Consider the following 21,389-nt stretch of genomic DNA (forward strand, 5'->3'; position numbering starts at 1 on the left):
AAGGTTGGTGCTGGAGAGATGGTTTAATGGTTAAGGCACTTGCCTGCAAAGCCATAGGACCTCGGTTCTATTCCCCAGAACCCACACGAACCAGATGCACAAGGTGGCACATGCATCTGGGGTTTGTTTGCAGTGGCTGGAGGCCCTGCAGTGTCCATTCTTAATTTCTCTCAAATAATAATAAAAATGTATATATATACGAGAATTTAAAGATTGATTTTGCTCAGGTTTTTTTTTAACCAAGTCAACTACTTTTAACTACATTTAATGTCACCAGATAATTTTTAATTAATTAATTTAAGATACTATATATCTTAAAAGATAGACATGTAATTTTATAGTATGAATTTTAAATACTGAAAAACAAAAGCATAAGTGAAATTGTCAGTTGTCCATTTTAGCAATTACCATAAGTTTTAATCCTATATTTTATAATAATATTTTATATTCACTTAAGTAAAATTTTATTAAATAATTCACAGGTTCTAAACTATATAAGTATCTACTTAAATTGTGAAATAATCAAATTTTATTTCTAATTAAGAAGTATTTGCTTTAACAGTATAAATCATAGACTTAATATAATAGGTGACTGAATGAATGGTATTTGTAATAATTTGGAAAGTATCAGACTTTATTTAAAAATAGTACTGCTATATAAAATAAACCATTGTCACTATAAGATGACGTAATTTGTTTAGAAAGTTGAAAATGTGTTAGTATATTATTTCTTTATTCAAAGAAGTTAACTTTTATTGACATTTGCCAAATGAATGCCATCTGTATGATGAAGTCAGTGTTATCTTAGGATTCTTTCCAGTACTTTCAACTGTAGAAAGTATTTTGGAGTTTATCAGAATAATATATTGATTTATACTTAATTAATTGGGTACTCATTAAAATGAGTAAATGAAGAAGGGCTTATGTGAAATCATTTTATATTGGGTTCACATTTATTTGGAAATAATACATGTAGAGGTAGAGTTGATATATTATAGTTGATTTAAGCTTTTAAAATGTATTTATTTTATAACTTAAAATTAATTATTCATGAGGCTTGGGAGATGGCTCAGTGGGTAAAGGACTTGCCATGCAAGCAAGAGACCTGAGTTGGGACCCCAGTAGTCATATGAAACTTAGGTGTGGTGGTATGCTTACTATAACCCCTGGGGAGGCAGAGGCAGCAGAATCCCCAGGGCTTGTTGCATAGTATGTCTAGCAAAGCTGGGAAGCTTGGGGTTCAGTGAGAGACCCTGTCTCAAAGAAAATAAGGTAGATTGTTATCAAGGGGTACCTACATGCATATGAACATGCATACACATATGTATTCTTACCATACACACACCTGTATTTGTGGGGGTGGGTGGGGAATTGCCATTCCAAGGAAAGTATCACTGGCATTAAGAGTCACAGTTAGGACTTAAATTCATGCTTTCTAGCTCTTAATTCTCCATGCTAGAGAAAGAGAGTGGGAGGAAGGGGGTCAAGAAAGAAGGAAGGGGGCTGGAGAAATGGCTTAGCAGTTAAATGCTTGCCTGTGAAGCCTAAGGACTTTGGTTTGAGGCTCCATTCCCCAGGACCCACATAAGCCAGATGCACAAGGTGGTGTTTACAACTGGAGTTTTTTTTGCAGTGGCTGGAGGCTTTGGCATGCCCATTCTCTCCCTCTCTCTCTCTCTCTCTCTCTCTCTCTCTCTCTCTCTCTCTCTCTCTGCCTCTTTTCTGTCTGTCGCTCTCAAATAAATAAAAATAAAAAAAATTTAAAAATCACTTAAAAAAAAAAGAAAGAAGGAAAGAGAGGAAAGGGGAAAATAAGAGATAGAGGGAGAAACTGAAGGAACTGGCCCATGTGGTGGTACAGCTGTGCCAGACCTGCAGGTACTGGTGGAAGAGCCAGGGAGACTGTGTCACATTCTGTTGGCAGGAATCCCTCTTCCTCAAGGGCAGTAGGTCTTTCCCAGCAGGACCTCAACCTGTTGTAATGACTACGATAATGATTGTAATGATTAAGGAGGATAAGCTGCTCTATTTAAAGCCTCCATATTTAAATATTAATACCATTTAAAATAAATAAAAGGGTTGGAGAGATGGCTTAAGGGTTAAGACACTTGCCTATGAAGCCAAAGGACCCAAGTTCAATTCTCCAGGTCCCACGTAAGCTCGATGCACAGGGTGGTGCATGCATCTGGAGATTGTTTGCAGTGACTAGAGGCCCTGGTGCACCCATTCTCTCTCTTCTCTCTCTTCTCTTCTCTTCTCTTCTCTTCTCTTCTCTTCTCTTCTCTTCTCTTCTCTTCTCTTTTCTCTCTCTCTCTCTCTCTCTCTCTCTCCCTATATATATCTATATATATACACACACACACATATACATATACATATATATATCTATATACACACACACACACATATATACACATATATATACATATATATATGAAATAAATAAAAATAAATCTTTAAAAAATATAAATAAGATACCCAGTAGTCATAGAAACATCTAGAATGAAGTTTTTTTTTTATAAATTTTTTTTTATTTATATATTTGAGAGCGACAGACACAGAGAAAGACAGATAGAGGGAAAGAGAGAGAATGGGCGCGCCAGGGCTTCCAGCCTCTGCAAATGAACTCCAGACGCATGCGCCCCCTTGTGCATCTGGCTAATGTGGGACCTGGGGAACCGAGCCTCGAACTGGGGTCCTTAGGCTTCACAGGCAAGCGCTTAACCGCTAAGCCATCTCTCTAGCCCTAGAATGAAGTTTTTTAAAAAATATTTTATTTTCATTTATCTGAGAGAAAAAGCGAGGTGGAGGGAGAGAGAGAGAGAGAGAGAGAGAGAGAAGGAATGGGTGCTCCAGGGCCTCCAGCCACTGCAAACAAACCCCAGATGCATGTGCCACCTTGTGCATCTGCCTTACATGGGTCCTGGGGAATCGAATCAAGGTCCTTTGGCTTTGCAGGCAAGTATCTTAACCACTAAGTCATCTCTCCAGCCCAAGAATGAAGTTTGATAAGATATTTAAGTGTTTACATTAGCATAGTCAACAGTGTTGAGTCTTCTTATCTTGAATTATGTTTTCTTCCTTGGTCTGAGTACAGTCAGAAAAGCTTTACTGTACCATGGAGCTTCTTGGAACTTTCCTTATTACTGTATGTCTTCTGTTTATGAGAAGTTAAAAGGATGTATTTCTTAGTAAATGTTCTGTGAAGCACAAGCTCTGCTATGGGTCCTCTTTTGAAAGGGCCTAGCACTCTTGGGTTAATGACAATAAATTACACTTAAACCAAATTTGTAAACTGTCAAGTAACATTACTTACCACTCAGTTTTCCCCAAGTTTTTTCTGTTGTCTTTCCAACTCTGCCACTTCTTCAAGCAATTTTTTTTTTTGCTTTGCTACTCTCTGTGTTTATTATTTCCTCTTTTTTCCTTTACCAGGAATTTATTGTCTACTGAATACCAAGTACTTTACTAAACACTGGATGTAGAGGAATAAAAATGTATTTTCTTCCTTTGTGCAACTTACATATCATACTCAAGTGAGTAAAGAAATAGATGAAAACAGCTGGTAATATGAAGAAGCAAGAGGACAGTCCTAAAGTAAACACAGGGATTTTACTCCATTGTATAGATGGGCTTGTCTCTGAGGAGATAGTAGTTTAGCTGACACTTGTAGCATGAGGATATAGCGGGTGAAAAACAAAGCAGCATTTGAGGCAGCAGCTTGCTCAGAAGGTCTGGCAGGGGCCAGGGGAGCACAGTGAGGCTTGAGGTAAAGGCCACAAGCCACAGCAGGGTTTTTTTTTTTTTTTTTTTTTTGGTAACTCTTAATTCATTAACAAAGCTCTTGAACTGTTTGTAAAAAGGGAATAATAGCATTCAATTAAAGTTTGAGATGATAATTCTGACTTGCATATGGACAAAAGATTAGAAATTCGAAGCTAGAATGGAGTGGAAATCCCACTAGATTACTGTTGCCATATTGCTACTCTTTCACAATCCTAATTGTTTGAATGCACTTAATCCTCTTATTCTGTGGAACAAGGGAATCAAGCAATCAACTAGCCTATGAACACCTGCCAGTAGCAGCAGTTTGTTTACTTGGGGATAGCCGTGGACTTAGTGCTCCAGAGGTGGCTGCCAGCAGGCTGCGCGAGACCTATGTGTCTCCTGGTGCGTTTATGCTGACTCAGCACGTCAGCTGCAGATGGGAAGCTGTGCTCTGCACAAGGCTTTCTCAAGCTTCTAGGCTTAGTACAGTTTCACTTGTAATCAAATCAATCCCTCCTATGCTTTTCCATTGCTGGAGGCAGGCGCTTATCCTGAACCAGCTCTTTCATTCCCCATAAAGAAGAGTCAATGAGACAGTGTTTTAACCCATCATTAAATATTACTCACTTCATTTCTGTGCACCTAATTTTAAATTAAGATATTTTTACTGTGTGTGTAGAACTCTAACTGCCAGCACAATTCAGTCTCAGCGGGGCCTTATGCTCCTCAGAGTCTTAACCCTGGCTGTGTCTTGGGCTCATCCTACTCCAGTTACAGTATGTGAACTCTAGCCAAATCCTCTGTATCTAATTCCCTGTGAAGTCACTGGCTCTACATTTTATTTCCATAAGCCAAATCCAGTTTCCATCCTTTAAAATATTTCCTTCTTTATCTGGACAACTAAGTCCACTGATCCACTCCACCCACTACAGTGTCAGTGTTCTGCAGGGTCTTTGCTCTGTTTATTGTTTATGTCCTTTTGTAACTTGAGAACTCCCAAGCCTCTAGCTCAGCTCTCTTTCTAAGCATACTGCTCCTATTTCCAATGCCACACAGTGATCTGTAGAGATAATCATGACCCTCCCTTTTGTTTTGAGTCTTGTCAACTTGGCTTCTTATTTATCTGTGGAATGGATCTCATCCATCCAATTTCCACTGCTGCTCTTAAATTCGTCTTCTGGTTTCTTTCCTGAAGTATTGTATTTTCATCCCATCCTATCAAAATAAATCAGTTCTCTGGGCTAGAGAGATGGCTTAGTGGTTAAACGCTTGCCTGTGAAGCCTAAGGACCCCGGTTCGAGGCTCGATTCCCCAGGACCCACGTTAGCCAGATGCACAGGGGGTGCATGCATCTGGAAATCGTCTGCAGTGGCTGTAAGCCCTGGTGCGCCCATTCTCTCTCTCTTTTTCTCCCTCCCCCTCCCTCTCTCTCTCTCTCTCTCTCTCTCTCTCTCTCTCTCTCTCTCTGCCTCTTTCTCTGTCTGTCACTCTCAATAAATAAATAAAAATAAATAAATAAATAAATAAATAAATAAATAAATAAATCAGTTCTCAAAAAGTTATATCTAATTATGACACTGCCAGACTAAGATCATTGAATGACTCTCTGCCCCCATGCAGAAAAAGCCAACCTCCTTACTATGACATTGAAAAGTTTCTGTCATTCTCCTTTGCCTACCTTTCTGTTTTTATTATCTCTTCCTTACTTTGACTGGCTCCTTACCTCAAGTTGAGTGCAATATCCCCACCCCAACACCCTGGGGACTTTAGCCTTCTATATGATATCACATGCAGTAGCTGAGTTTCATTCCTATCAATCTGACTGCATGGATGCAGAGCTTATCTTTTGCCTGTGACCCTGAACCTCATGAAACTAATACTGCATGGTTTCATGGATAGAGTATGAAGAAGTATCAGCACAATGGAATGTGCTTTGGACCTGAAAAGGCTTGGTTTTAATACTTGCAATGCTTAATATTGCTTATTACTTTTATCTTTATATGTGTATGGTATGCATTCAGGGTCACATGTGTGTGTCACATGCACATGCATATGTGTACATGTGGAGGCCAACCTAGGATATCCTCCTCACTTAAACCATTCACCTCAGACAGACTTTCTCGTTGGCCTGTAGCTAACCTGTTGGGTTAGACTGGCTGGCCAACAAGCTCCAGAGATGCAATTGTCTTTAGCCTCTCCATATTAAATCTCAGTGCTGAGATTATAGGTTTGTGCAACCAAGCCCAACATGTACATGGGTCCTGGGATGAACCAGTACTCGTACTTGTGAGGCAAGCACTTTGCCAACTAAGCCATCTCCCTAGTACTTCGCATTGCTTCTTGCTAACTGTATGACCTTGGGTTTATTATAGCATGCATTCGTTGATCATTAGTTTCCTTACCTGTAAAATGAGTATTGTTTCTGTGTTTAAATAAGGTTATTCCTCTTGAAACCCACCTTTTTGACAGGAAGCGTATACCTAAAGTTCAGGTCATAAGTGAACTCTCAAATATCAAATTCTTAATATATAAAGCAGATATTTTTGTTTTATTATTTATTTATTAGAGAGAGAGAAAGGCAGATTTATAGAGAGAATGGGCACTCTAGGGCCTCTAGGCACTGCAAACGAACTCCGTACACATGCACCATTTTGTACATCTGATTTACATGGGTACTGGGGAATTGAACTTGGGTCCTTAGGCTTTACAGGCAGGTGCCTTAACTACTAAACCATCTCTCCAGCCCCAAAATTTATTTTTAAGTATTAAGACATAGGTTAACCCTGTGCTTACAGTACTTATAACTGGAACATAATTAGCTGTGATGTTGTAAGATTTGTTATAGTTAACAAAATGGAAAAATAACAGTATCACGGGTCCTCAGCTAGCATTATATTTTTTAGTATTAGAGAATTTAAAAAACTAAAAATTCAAATTCTATCTTGTAAATATCAGTAAAACGTTTCTAAGACATTAATATATCAGTGTTTAGACAGCACAGAGATAGTTGACGTTATTGTACCTCAAAAGTAGAATATATTTGGTACCTCCAGAGAAACACAAATATTTTTGATGACAGATGGAAATTATTAAATCTAAATGACAATGTATGTATAGTTTCTCAAGGAAGCCTTTAACTTGAAAAAACATTTTGGAGTCCTCTTTTAGCAAAATTTATTTCTAAATTAAATTTAACTTTTAATTTATTATAATTAGCATGTGACTGTTAAATACTTGAGCATGATAATATTTTTTCTCTATTGTTCTTAATCACTTCACATATAGCAAAATAGCACAAAGGTTACTAAAGGATGTGAAAACTTACATTAAATTTTATTAGGATTTAATTTGAACACTGGGTGTATTAAAGAATATAGAATCCAGTACTAGGAACAGAGCCAAAGACACACACACCTGCCTTCTTGTGGGTTCTCATTTGGGATGCTGAGGCAGGCAGGTTAGGTGGGCACTCTGCCGCTGAGTGATTACACTTACCTGGAGTGAGATACAACACAGTCCCAAAGGACTCAGTATCCACAGGAACCCCATTGACTGGTGGGAAAAATTAAAACAGGTGAATACATTGCTACAAGTCTTATTTATGTTTTAAGCTCCTCCAATCAGTTTAGTTACATAAAGATTTCTATTGTCCAGGTGCCACATTGCATTGGTTAAAAAAGAAAGAAAAGAGAAAGAAAAACCCCTTTCTCCCACCCACCCTATCTCACCCCAGTCCATAGACAATCAATTTCAGTTAAGATATGCCTCCCAGTTCGATATTTTGACAATATAACAATCTGTCCTCACCAAAATTATTTTGAATTCCTTTTTTCTCTGATTTACAGACATTTATTATCTTCTGTTTACCATGGTCGAGCTGAGAAAGAAATGGCAAGTGTTGTAGTCAGGTTTGCAATGCCAGCATAAATAACCCGACCAAGAGCAACTTGTGGGGGAATAAATGGGTTTATTTTGGCTTATAGACTTGAGAGGAAGCTGCATGATGGCAGGGAAAACGATGGCATGAGCAGAGAGTGGACATCACTACCTGGCCAACATCAGGTGGACAATAGCAACAGTAGAGTGTGCCAAACACTGGCATGGGGAAACTGGCTGTAACCCTCATAAGCCCGCCCCCAACAATACACTGCCTCCAGGAGGCATTAATTCCCAAATCTCTATCAGCTGGGAACCTAGCATTCAGAACCCCTAAGTTATATGGGACACCTGAATCAAACCACCCCAGCAACTAAAGGGGGTTCTTTATGTATCTCTCATTAAAGTGTCTAACACATTGTTCGATGTAGTTTATCAAGAGATGCAGTAGATAAATTATTCTCAAAGTTAAAGAAATGCCTTCCTTCACCCCTTCCCCAGTGGTTTACTTTCTCTGAATTTGAGAACTAACTCAGTCTTCACACATTGCAATCATTTATATCTAGGGCATGCTCTTCTACTTACCACCCCGCTCCCGCCACATTATTTCTCTTTAATAAGTAAAGCTTGCAAACCCACATTTTAGACAGTCATTAACCCTTGAGCTCTTCCTAGGCTAAGTGCAGAGCCTGTATTCGTTCAAAATTACTAGCGGTCTCACCTGCCCTTCACCTCTTCCTGTAGGGTGGAGTGACACCACAGCTCTGAACACTGTAAAGCTTTCCTAATGAATCTGAGGTTGTTGTCATTTTTTACAGGGCTCTTGGTTGTTGCTTTTCAAGGTAGGGTCTTGTAATCCAGGCTGACCTGGAACTCACTATGTAGTCTTAGAGTTGCCTTGAACTCAGGACAATCCTACCTCTGCCTTCTGAGTGCTGGGATTAAAGGCACGTGCCACCATGCCTGGCTTTATTTTTGTGGTTTTACTGAACCTATCTTTTACTGGTTATTATCTAAAACCTTAATTGATTTAATCCCTTATGAGTATTTTGAAACATTGTATATTCGTTGCACTTCTTCACTTGGTACCTAAAAGCATTTATTATATATTTCATTACTTGCAAATAAGGTAGTTTCTAGCATGTTGACATTTCAAAATAAAACTTTTCTTTAAGTGTACCCACAGGGATATACCTTTATATGTTGTCATCTACTTAAAATGCTTTTTTATATTATAATTCCTAATTTGACTAATGAAAATCATACTGCCATTTTTGGAATGAAGTAGTTGTAAAATTGTCCATTAATCTGTTATATAGAAAGAACAATGTAATGTTCAGTGGGCACTATAATTTAGTCCTGAAGTAGGGAGGATGAAACAAGGCATACTGCAGTTCTGGTTAAGTATGTATGTATGCATGAATTAAGCTTGGTTGCACATTGGTTACAAAATTTTGGGGCACAGGGGTTTTTCCTCTTGGCCTGCAAATCCCAACTTTTACATTCTTGTCCATTTATCAAAGGGTTGAGGAAACAGTCTCTGGAAGGTAAAATTCTTTTTTCAAGGTAGGGTCTCACTGTAGCCCAGGCTGACCTAGAATTCACTATGGAGTCTCAGGGTGGCCTTGAACTTGTGGCAATCCTCCTACCTCTGCCTCCCAAATGCTGGGATTAAAGGCATGCGCCACCACACCTGGCTAAAATTCTTAATTGTGAGGTTTATTTAGGGAAAATCAATATCCAGGGAAAGGGGAATAGTTGCATATATGCACTTACGCATGCAGAAGGCAGGATTTTGGAGCCCATGTGGGAAGCAGAGCACGGGAGTAAAGAGAGAATGTGAAAGGGAGAGTTAAATGGGCCAGAACTTACAGGAGAGTAACAAGATAAGAGGAAAGAAATTCTCTTTCCTTCATCTTAAATGAACACACACACATCACATTGGGAGTGGGGAAATCTAAGAAATTAGTAAAGTTCCCACAATTTAGAAGAGAGTAACTAAATGGGAATGAAGAAATTTTTATTCCCTCCTCCATCGCAGGGGGAAGGACTTACCAGAACAGCCAAGGTGCCTTGTCCGCATGGCAAGCCTCTCATAGTTTATTAGGATGGATTTTGTCCTCAGGCTCAGGTGTGTTATGGATTGGTTCTTGGACTCCAGAGGCTGGTGTGGGACCAGCCTACCTAAGTACACTGAATTGGTAAGTAGGGGGTGCCTTCACTGAGGATTGTCCTTAGTCACCTGAGGTAAGACGGAGTCAGATGCCAGGTTCCAGGTTTGTCAGCTTTGCCAGGATAAGTGAAATGGCATCTTCTGTTTTTGTCTTTGGGCCTTTCCAGGCCGAGTACCTATTCAAAAAAAAGCTACCTTGGGACTGGAGAGATGTCTTGGCAGTTAAGGCACTTGCCTGTGAAGCCTAAGAACCCGGGTTCAATTCCCAGGACTCATGTAAACCATATGTACAAGTTGGCACATGCTTCTAGAGTTCATTTGCAGTGGCTAGAGGCCCTGGTGTGCCCAGCCCATTGTTCTCTTTTTGCTTCTTTCTCTCTCTAATAAATACATAAAATCAAATATTAAAAAGTACCTTGCTTGGGCTGGAGAGATGGCTTAGCGATTAAGCACTTGCCTGTGAAGCCTAAAGACCCCAGTTCAAGGCTTGATTCCCCAGGACCCACATTAGCCAGATGCACAAGGGGGTGCATGCATCTGGAGTTCATTTGCAGTGGCTGGAGGCCCTGTCTGTCCATTCTCTCTCTCTCTCTCTCTCTCTCTCTCTCTCTCTCTCTCTCTCTCTCTCTCTCTCTCTCTCTCTCCCTCCCTCCCTCCCTCCCTCCCTCCCTCCCTCCCTCCCTCTCTCCCTCCTTCTCTGTCTGTCACTCTCAAATAAATAAGTAAAAATAAAAAATATTAAGAAGGACTACCTTGCTCTTATTTCTTCCTCACTTTCAGACACAATTAAATATAAAATATATGTCAATAAAAATTCATTAATTTTGTTAGCAAACAAATCTTTCACATATATACTGAAAGTTGAAAATACAGCTAGTTGAAAATGGCAGGTTTAGTGGTTGGTAACTAATTTTGCCTTTCGTTACAAACAATATCTTATAAGATAATATGAGGATTAACTAACAAATATTTTATAAATTTGATAAAATATTATCCAATGTTTAATTGAGTGGTACACCTTTTTTTGAATGAAATTACATGAAATTTTCATTGGTAGTTCATATTTATTTTTCTTTATTTATTAGAGAGAGAGAAAATAGGCACACCAGTGGCTCTAGTCACTGCAAACAAACTCTGGACACATGTACCAATTTGCATCTCGCTTACATAGGTAATGGGGAATCAAATCTGGGTCCTTAGGTTTAGCAGGCAAGTGCCTTAACTGCTAAACCATCAGCAGGTTTTTATCCAGTGTATCTAAAAGTAGTTTTGGAAAATATTCAATTTATATTAAAGCATCATTTTTATTATTTTTACCTTTTTGAAGATTACTTTCCTCCCTATGAATGGTTGGAAACATATGAGAGAGCAGGGCATAGTGGCTAACATCTTTTATCCCAGCACTTGGGAGGCAGAGGTAAGAGTTCAAGGTGATCCTTAGATTACAGAATGAAGCAAACTACAAAAATATGGGAGAAAAGGCCAGTTTTCCCATATGATTTTTCTTTTAACTTTTCACAGTGTCTCCCTCCTGAGGGATACCACTTCCCCCTCATTCACTCTACATTGTGTGAATTCAGAATCACACTTTTTCATACCAAGATGTATTAATTACCTTCTCATTGCTGGGAAAATATACCTGACAAAGATTAGTTTAAGAGAGGGGTATTTACTTCACCTTATAATTCCCAGTTTCAGTCCATCATGGAGAGAAAGGCAGCAGGAGCTTAAGGCAGAGTTGGTCACATTCAGCCCACAGTGAGGAGGAGCCAGAGTGATGAACGTTGGTGCTGAGCTCTCTCTCCATTTGTTACAGTCCAGGACCTTGGCTCATAAAATCTTGGTGCCCACAGTTAAGTTGAGTCTTCCCACTTCAGTTAACCTAATGAAGATAATACTTCAAAGGCATGCCCAGAGGCCAACCTAATTAAATAATCCCTCACAGGTGATTTTAGGTTCTGTCAAATTGACACTTGATACCAACCATCACACAAACCTCAGCAACTCCAAGAAAATCCCCAATACTTCTGCACCTTACAAAAATTCATTATAGTAAATTTTAGGATGAATAATTTGGTATCTTTTTGCTATGGACTAGAGAAGGTCCTGTGTTAAAGATTGCAGGGGATGGAGACTCTGACTGAATGTGTTTATTTTTGAAGAAATATACTGCACCTTGACAGATTAATTTTATGGTAGAGAGATCAAAGGTAAATATCTAAAAAATTCATTCCTTTAAAACTCATCATGCTTTTGTGTTCCTCGGAAAATCTCCCATATTAGACTTAGTCAATCATGGGGCTCCAAAAAGCTAATGTTCTGAAAGATAGGCTAGTTTCTTAAGAATTGTTAGGAAATGCACAGTGTTGCTTTCCTGCCACATTCTGTTGGTCATAGCAGTTGAGAGGCAATCTAGAATGGTGGAGGAGATAGATCCCACTTCTTTTATAACATAGTTGTCAAAAAATTTATGGCATCTTTAATATTTTTGCAACACAAAAATGAACAATACAGACAGTGTTTTGGTTCATGAAGCATATGGTATAGCAGAGGAGAAAACAGTCATTGTAACACTGTGCAGTAGACACTGACAGAGAGTATAGGGTGCTATATCATATAGGCTGGGATAGTCTTATCAGTAAGACTTGGTTCCCAATAAAGTTCTTAGGTTACATCCTTTGAAAACTGTCTCTGTACTCCACTCTGTGTAGGTTAGGGCCTGTCCTGTTTAAGTCCTTAATGGCTTAATTCTCTCTCATGCTTAAAGGCAACTATTGGTTGCCCCGGCCAGTGGGGAGTTGAACAAGGACCCGAGGGGAAGTTAACCTGAATGAAAGAAGGTAAACAGACACAAGAAGGAAACCATGCTAGATGTTTGTCAAGGCCTGAGTCATTATTTTTTACATAGTGGTTATATAGGGGAAGAAAAAGGGGGGGGGGGAATAAGCTGGCTGGTGTGATTTAAGGCTTTGGAATTGTCAGGAAACCTAGAGGGGATGTAATCAGGTGTTCATCTAATCTTGCCTCAATGACTTAACATCCTGACTGCAGCAGGCTTCACATCTTGACCATAAACTGGCCGTTTGCAAAAGATAAGATTCTGTAAGCAGTCTGCTGACTGATGTTCCAGAAGTACCTAACAGAAAGCTGGATGGACCAGCTTTCTGAGTAATGAGTCAACTTACGAGCAGGCCCAGGCAAAATGGAGAGGCTTTTGCTCTATGGCTCCCGACAGTTGGTGGGTTCTCAGTGAAAGTAAATTTCAGTTTGTGAAGGGGTGATCTAAATCTGAGTAAGGAGGTATGTGCAATTTGTGGAGTAGGATTGGAGGGGTCATTTTCTTCAATAGCAGCATCCCTTTGAAATTCTGATGGAAAAGTAGCCAACATGGAAGAAGTAGACTGTCTTGGGCAGGATTTAAAGTCTCTCCACGTAGCTCATATTTATCTACTGATAGATTTTCCTTTTCTATCAATGAATTTTCTTTTCTCCAAAAAGGAATCAACAATAGCAAGAATCAAAATAAGCATCAGCAAGGACACTGTAGGCCTGTGCCTGTTATTATAAAAACACATACCTGGCTCTCTGTCACTTTTCTAAAACATTAGAAAAGGAAATGAGACTAATCGATTAACTGATTCATGGCTTTCCTTTGGGTTTAAATCAACTGGCCTATAGGCTTGCAGACTTACACAGTGAGGGTCAGAAAAGGATAAAGGCCTGGATTTAAGATTGCAGAATTTATATCATTCCACAATTCAAAAGAAACCTGGAAACAAAGCTTCAAGAAGAAGCTCTTACTGTCCAAGAGTACTGTTTATTAGGTAGAGAAATGAGGATGGATGTGTTAAAGTAAACATCAGCCAGCATGATTGATTAAAGTCATTTACAGTGGTGACTGATAGAGACTACCCAGAAATTCTGAGTTTGTAATCATGAGCCAGTAGGATTAGATTCCTGTGAATAACAGGGCAAATCTTGGTGGCTGAGTAACATATCTGTGTCCAGAAGTAACTAAATTATTCTGCTGTATCCTTTTTCTGTCTGTAGTTTCTTATCCTTGGTGTCTTGACTATATGCATACAAATAAGGAGTGATGCTAGACTGCACTCCCATCTTTGAGTGTCCCTGATACTTCCTCTCTGGGATCCCAGTTCATAGTTTACATTGGCTCCTGATCTGACTCTCATTCCATAACCATCGAGTCACTGAAATTTCTTTCATTGCATTGCCAGTGTGTATTGTGTAGGATGTATATATTCCCTTGAAAGTGATAGTTGGTCTTCTCTCTCCATTTTCCTGTTATTATTTGTAATGTTTGGAAGGAAACCTGAGATATCAGCCTAAAAATTAGACTAAGTAATTGTTCTATTTTGGGAGAACTTGATAACTCAGACAGGATGTGAAGGATGGGTGCTTGGCAAGTATTTGGTCCTCTATACAGTTATTTTTGATATTTAGGAATCCACAGTGACTGTGGTGATTTCTCCATTTTCCTATCCCATTTTTACCTACCACTTCATAGTTGTGGGTGTTCTTAAAAAATTTCCTCACTATAATATATTCAAACATTCCAGTTTGTCTTAATCAGATTTTTCTGGTATCTATGCCACTGCCTCCTTTACAAAAAAGCGAGATTGGAAGAAGAAGATGTCACCTAAAGAACTGAGTACAAGGTGGGAAGGCTTACTGTTTTCTCTGAAAAGTTAAATTATAGAACTGACAGTGCCTTTACTTTCTCCATATAGAATATAAGTGACACAGATTGTAAAAGACATCAGTAGCTACTTCTTAACTTAGTGTTATAAAAAGGGTAACACATCTTCATTAATTTATTCAATACTTGTCCACATACAAACATGAGTTATTTATATTTTACCTGAAGTTTTATTCATGATTAATATTTTAATAATAATGATTCTAGCCAGGCTGGTGGTTCAGGTCTGTGATCCCAGCTGAGGTAGGAGGATCACAATTCAAGGTCTGTCTGGGCTACAGAGTGAGTTCAAGGCCAACCTGAGTAGCTTAGTGAGCCCTTGTCTCAAAATAACAAAGAGGAAGTGAGTTCATTGTGAGAGCACTTGCATAGCAAACATAAGGTACTGAGTTCAATCCCTAGTGCTAAAAAAATTATATTATTTGTAATAATCATAAACATTTAAAAATTATTGCTGCTTTCTCTGTCTCAGTAAGGCTACATTTGGGGTTGATGATGCTGAATATCAAACCCAGCATCTTGTACATGCTAGGTAAAACAACTCTGCTATTGAGCTATGTCCCCAGACTGTTTTTTTTTTTTTAAGATAGGCAAGTATTTTCATTAGACAATAATAGATTTTGCATTTATTCAAAATAGGGGAGGTCATTGTTTTCTTTTCTTAAAAGGGATAGTTTAAAAATGATTTATCAGGCAAAACATCAAAAACAAACAGCTCATGTCAATGGATATGTAGCATCCCTGCAGTAAATTCAGATTAAGAATGGAAGTGAAGAGCCAGGTGTGGTGGTGCACGCCTTTAATCCCAGCACTTGGGAGGCAGAGGTAGGAGGATCACCGTGAGTTCAAGGCCACCCTGAGACTACATAGTGAATTCCAGGTCAGCCTCAGCTAGAGTGAGACCCTACCTCAAAAAACCAAAACAAAACAAAACAAAAAAAAGAATGGAAGTAAAATTTCCAATTGCATGTGTTCTGATCTACCATCATTCAGGGAAGTCTGTGGCCTCCCTCTCATCATTCCTCCTTTTCTTTCTGTAAGGAAACATGTGACTTGATACTCAGCCTGTGCCTGAAACTATAAGAAGAAACTACAGAAGAAAGTTCTGTAAAGAATATGTCCCTATTTTTGTTTTAACATTCCATGGAAGAACAATTTCTCCACTCAGCTTTCTTACAGTTCCCAGGAGCATATATCACAGAGAAAAATGAAAATGACATGGGAAAAATCCTTTCTGTTGCTATGTCAGCATCAGAGTTACATTATCACAGAGAATATGGACTCACAGCTTCATGTTCCTCCTCGACCCACCTCCCCTTTGCTCTAACTTACTGAGCCTTGAGAGGTTAATTGACTAAACTAAATTTTTATACCAGTTACGAAAGCTATTGTTTCTACCAGTGCCCAGCCCATCGATAGTAGAAATTAGTATCCCAAGTTGTGAAATCAATGCATATAGTTTTAGTGTATTTTAGTTTAGTATATGACAATGATAGTTACTCCTGTAAAAGTGGATGATCAAATCAATAAAAACTACAAATGTATAGAGACTAGGATACACACACACACACACACACACACACACACACACACAGAGAGAGAGAGAGAGAGAGAGAGAGGTTAGTTAATATTCTTAAGGCAAAGCACATAGTTGTATTTTATCAGAGGACCAGAACCAAGCTTATTAATATCTTTGTGTGTCAATTAAAATATTCTTTCATGCCACATTTGTATTACTTTTAAGATTTGTCCTCTAACAAGGAAACAGGAATATGATGGTAAAGACCATTAGATATATGAGAAAGTGATCACTTGTAGCCAGGTGTAGTGGTACATACCTATAATCACACCACACAGGAAGCTAAGGCAGGAAGATTTCCATGAGTATGGGGCCAGACTAGGCCACATAATAAGTACCAAGCCAGCTAGGTAATACAGTAAACAAAACAATACATATTAAGTACCAGGCCATCTAGGCAACATAGTAAAAAAAAAAAAAAAAAAAAAAAAACAAATAAAATGATCACTTATATTAGTTATATGAGGATGCCATTTTATACTAAAGAAAATTTACTCTTGGAAATAGGTAACCAGAGGCAATAGATAATCTACCTTTCTTTTTATTTTTTACTTCTATTATGGAATTATTATCTAATCACAGGAATCCTATCTTCCAGTGGCCCAGCACCTTCTGTTGAGCCCTTCCCTGCCCATCCCCGTTTTATTTCTAAGCATTTCTAGGCCTGAAGTCTGAGGCATTTAAACCACCTCAGTTACATTACTTCCAAAATAGTGTGCTCTTGTGATTTGTGATTCCTTCTCAGCTGTAGAAACTCTGGAACTGGCAGTTGGTTCTCTTACTGTTACTAAGATCTTTTCTATCACTGAGAACTCAAGTTTATCTCTTCGCTCCCAAGTGCTCCCAGCCACATAGTATAGCATAGAATAGGAGTCTTGATACTTTTTCTAGAAAATTTCCCTCAAAATTCCACTTTTTCTATCTACTCTTTTGGGCCCTGCCATTTTTCAAGAGACCCTCCAGAATCACCCCCATTTGTCACAGTACCCTCAGCTGTTCTCCACACTGGAATCTCTGCTGTGGTCTGCACCCGTGGGTAGAATCACCCCCATTTGTCTCAGTACCCTCAGCTGTTCTCCACACTGGAATCTCTGCTGTGGTCTGCACCCGTGGGTAGAATCACCCCCATTTGTCTCACTACCCTCAGCTGTTCTCCACACTGGAATCTCTGCTGTGGTCTGCACCCGTGGGTAGAATCACCCCCATTTGTCTCAGCACCCTCAGCTGTTCTCCACACTGGAATCTCTGCTGTGGTCTGCACCCGTGGGTAGAATCACCCCCATTTGTCTCAGCACCCTCAGCTGTTCTCCACACTGGAATCTCTGCTGTGGTCTGCACCCGTGCTCCCATCACAGCTGAAGTATCTTCCTTTCTCTTCTCTTTATCCTTCCCATTATTCCTTGTTTCCTTCTTTTCTTTTTGTAAGAAATATAAAATTACTGACTTCCAGAGTAATCTAGCAGGACAGACACATATCTAAGAAATCGATAAAAATTTATGACAGTATGATACATGTTCTAGTAGAGAAAACCAGCAAGTTTCTATGGGAGCATATTGTCATTTCAAAGTTAGCTTGAGAACATGAGCTGGGAAATATTTGTGAGACAAGCTGACCCTTGGCCCATCTGTGCCAGGCAGTAAGACACTGGTCTGGCAATAAAGAGGAGCACGAGGTAACTGGATTTGTGTCTAAATGAAGCCATAAAAATCTCCTGGAGTTGGAAACTAGGTGGTGCTCAGGCTCAATTAGTTGATCAAATGCCAAGAACTAGGGTGGGACCAAAAGTGAGAGATAAAGCCAAAAGCATCAGAAGTAGCAGAAGCTGAGACAAAGTGGGTTTTGAGTGAGACCTAGGACTGTAGCAAAGCAAAGCTTCTCTAGGCATTCACTGATAAAGTAAGAGAGAACCATTAGATATTTGAGCCAGGACAAGTCAGCATTTAAGGGGTGAACAGAAACAAGGACCCTGAAAAAGACTGTAAGACATAGCAAGAGAAGGACAGTACCAGAGCTAGCAGATCAGAGGACAGAGTCACGGTTTATTTGCTAATACTGTCATAAACAGGAGAGATTCAGCTAGAAGAACATTTATAGATGAATAGTCAGGAGACTATATCGGAATAAAGAAAGGTGGGATAATCTAAGCCGCCGAGAAATCCTGCCCGAGTACCACCTGTAGAGAGGAGCAATATCTGAACAGCTTCTGTTGGATGGCCTGCAGCCAGCTGGCAGAGGAAAGATTCTAAAAAGTCAAAGTGAGGGACTGGAGAGATGGCTTAGCAGTTAAGCACTTTCCTGTGAAGCCTAAGGACCCTGGTTCAAGGCTTGATTCCCCAGGTCCCATGTAAGCCAGATACACAAGGGGGTGCATGCATCTTGAGTTTGTTTGCAGTGGCTGGAGGCCATGGCACACCCATTCTGTATCTGTCTCCCTCTTTCTCTAAATAATATAAACCAAAAAAAAAGTCAAAGTGGGCTGGAGAGATTGCTCAGTGGTTCAGTGGTTAAAGGTGCTTGTTTTTTTTTTGTTTTGTGTTGTTTTGTTTTGTTTTTGCAGAGCCTTCTGGCATAGGCTCAGTTCCCCAGTACCGATATAAAGCCAGATGCACAAAGTGGTGTATGTATCTGGAGTTCATTTGTAGCAAGGAGGCCCTAGTGTGTCCATACTCTCTCTCAAAGAAAGCCGGGTGTGGTGTTCACGTTTTTTGTTTGCTTGTTTGTTTGTTTTTTAGATAGGGTCTCTCTCTAATATAGATTGGCCTGGAATTCACTAGGTAGTCTCAAGCTGCCTCAAATTCACAATGATCCTCCTACCTCTATCTTCTGGGTACTGGGATTAAAGGCATGTGCCACCACTTCTGTCTTGTCTTGTTCACTTTTAATCCCAGCACTTAGAATGCTGAAATAGGAGGATCGCTGTGATCTCATGAGAGGGTAGAGGGCTGGAAGTCGGGGGCAGAACTGAGAAGCAGCCATCACAGAGAGTCTAATAAGAGGAGTCACCAGGAGGCTGTGAAGAAGGCAGGTTGAGTTGTGAGGACCTCAGTGGCACTAGAGACAGCAGGTTTCAGAGGGACAGACACAGGCATCACTGGACTGTTGGGACTGAAGAAAAGAGATAAGCAGATGGAGTGATTTAGATTGTGATGTTTACAGAAAAGGTGTGATGGAAAAAAGAAATAAACAAAAGAATTAAGAGACGTTGGCAGAGGGTTGAGTGCGTCAGGGCTGCTTACCTCAGAGATTGGAGCCTGAGTGAGGTAAATGGGATATTTACCCACCACACTTATCTTGGGGAGGGGAGAAGGTTAGTTTCATCATATAGGATAAGCATGTATGTTAATCACAATGAGAACAAAGGTACTCTGTAAGAAAAAGTGAAAACTGAAGGTGAAAAACCAGAAAAAAACTGCCTTGGGAAAGTGGTTGTACATTTATGGTTCTCAACATGTAGACAGATACAAAAATATATACACATACCTGCATAGATGTGTATGAAGTACGTTATATATACATACCTCTGCCCAGTAGTTGGCCTGGGAGCAAGAGTGCCCCAGTGATAGTGAAGAGACTGAGCAGTCACACCTAAATATCACTCTCTACCAAAGGACCCAGAACTCCATAGAGAAACTGCCGACTTCAAGGCTACACCAGTGAGAGTAGGAGATGCATCTGTGGGGTCCTGTTGTATAGTACAGGGATTTCAGGATGGTAATTACATTCCACACATTTAAGAAAAGTTTCACCACAAATAATTAGTAAATGTTTGAGGAGATAAATATGTTTAACCTGATTAAATTATTACACAATGGGTATGTATGTATGTATTGAACATTACCTAGACCTTTTCTATTTCTTTTATCAGTTAAACTAAAGACATGATGTGTATACACATACCTAGAGTATAGTGAGTTTTAAAAAATATTTATTTATTTATTTATATGAGAGGAAGAAACAGAGAGAAAGAATGGGCACACCAAGGAACCCAGTCACTGCATACAAACTCCAGACACATGTGCCTCCTTTTGCATCTGGCTTATGTGGGTCCTGGGAAATCAAACCCAGGTCCTTAGGCTTCACAGGCAAATGCTGTAACTGCTAAGCCATTTCCCCAGTCCCCAAGGTTTATTATTATTATTATTCAAGAGAGTGAAAACAAGAGAGTGAGAGAGAGAGAGAGAGAGAAAGAGAGAGAGAGAGAGAGAGAGGGAGAATTGACCCACCAGGGCCTCCAGCCACTGCAATCAAACTCCAGACATGTGCACCCCTTTGTGCACATGTGCAACCTTCTGCGCTTATCACTTTGTGTGTCTGTCTTACATGGGACCTGGAAAGTCAAACATGAGTCCTTATGCTTTGCAGGCAAGCACCTTAACTACTAAGCCGTCTCTCCAGCCCTAGTGAGTTTTTCTAAATCATTAATTACTCTATATATCTTGGAAAAATAAACTGAGATTATGAAAAGATGGGTTTGGGATATGTTGTACCAGAAAGTATGGAGCTACTCAAAGAATTTTGAGGGTAGTTAAGGTGCAAAAATTGGGTGTAGTGGTGCTTACCTGCAGCCCTAGCTGTGAGGAACACTGAAATGAGCACTTGAGCTCATGTATTGAAGACCAGCCTGGATAGTGTAGCAAGGACCATCTAACCAACCTCCTCCTCCCCCCCAAAATGGACCTAGAGGCCAATTTTAATGGTGTCCCTCAGGCCACAGCTTGGAATATTTTGGACATTAAATGTATCATATAACACATTAAAACCAAATAAATAAGTAGACAAAGAAACAGTAGGTTTACAGTTTTAAAAAATTCTCACAAAATACATGTTAATTACAAAGGGGAAAGAGTGACTGTGTAGTGAAGAAACCTGGATAGATAACTCCCCTTAATCAAGTAACGGAAGTGGATATTTTTAGTAGTGGGACTAACTCAGAATGTCGCTTGCTAGTTAGCAGCCATGTTCCACCTCTGTCGTATTCTTGCAGATGTGAACAATCTGAACCTTGTAGGGAGAATGTTAATGGAGGAAAAGCTATTTGGTAGTGATGAAATATCTTGTTAGCTGTTCTTATCATTTCCTTTTTGGTTTCCTTTTTCCTTCTTTTAGACATTTTCAGACATGGGCTCACTATATAGCTTGGGCCTTGAGGAACTCACCATGTAGGCCAGGCTGGCCTTGAATATGTAGTGGTCTTCCTTCTGCCGCTTCCCACATGCTGGTGTCATAGGCCTGTACCACCCACCTGGCTGTCAGCAGTGCTGGGTCATCTTATTTT

At 39.6% G+C, this 21,389-nt stretch overlaps 1 protein-coding gene across 1 annotated transcript in view; it reads left to right on the plus strand.

The window, feature by feature from the left end:
• Positions 1-21,389, plus strand: part of Me1 (malic enzyme 1) — a 146,067-nt gene that overhangs the window by 34,027 nt on the left and 90,651 nt on the right. The gene's annotated exons all lie outside the window — the stretch shown is intronic.

The sequence above is a fragment of the Jaculus jaculus genome, chromosome 10, assembly GCF_020740685.1.
Source record: "Jaculus jaculus isolate mJacJac1 chromosome 10, mJacJac1.mat.Y.cur, whole genome shotgun sequence".
In the NCBI taxonomy this organism is placed as follows: Eukaryota; Metazoa; Chordata; class Mammalia; order Rodentia; family Dipodidae; genus Jaculus; species Jaculus jaculus.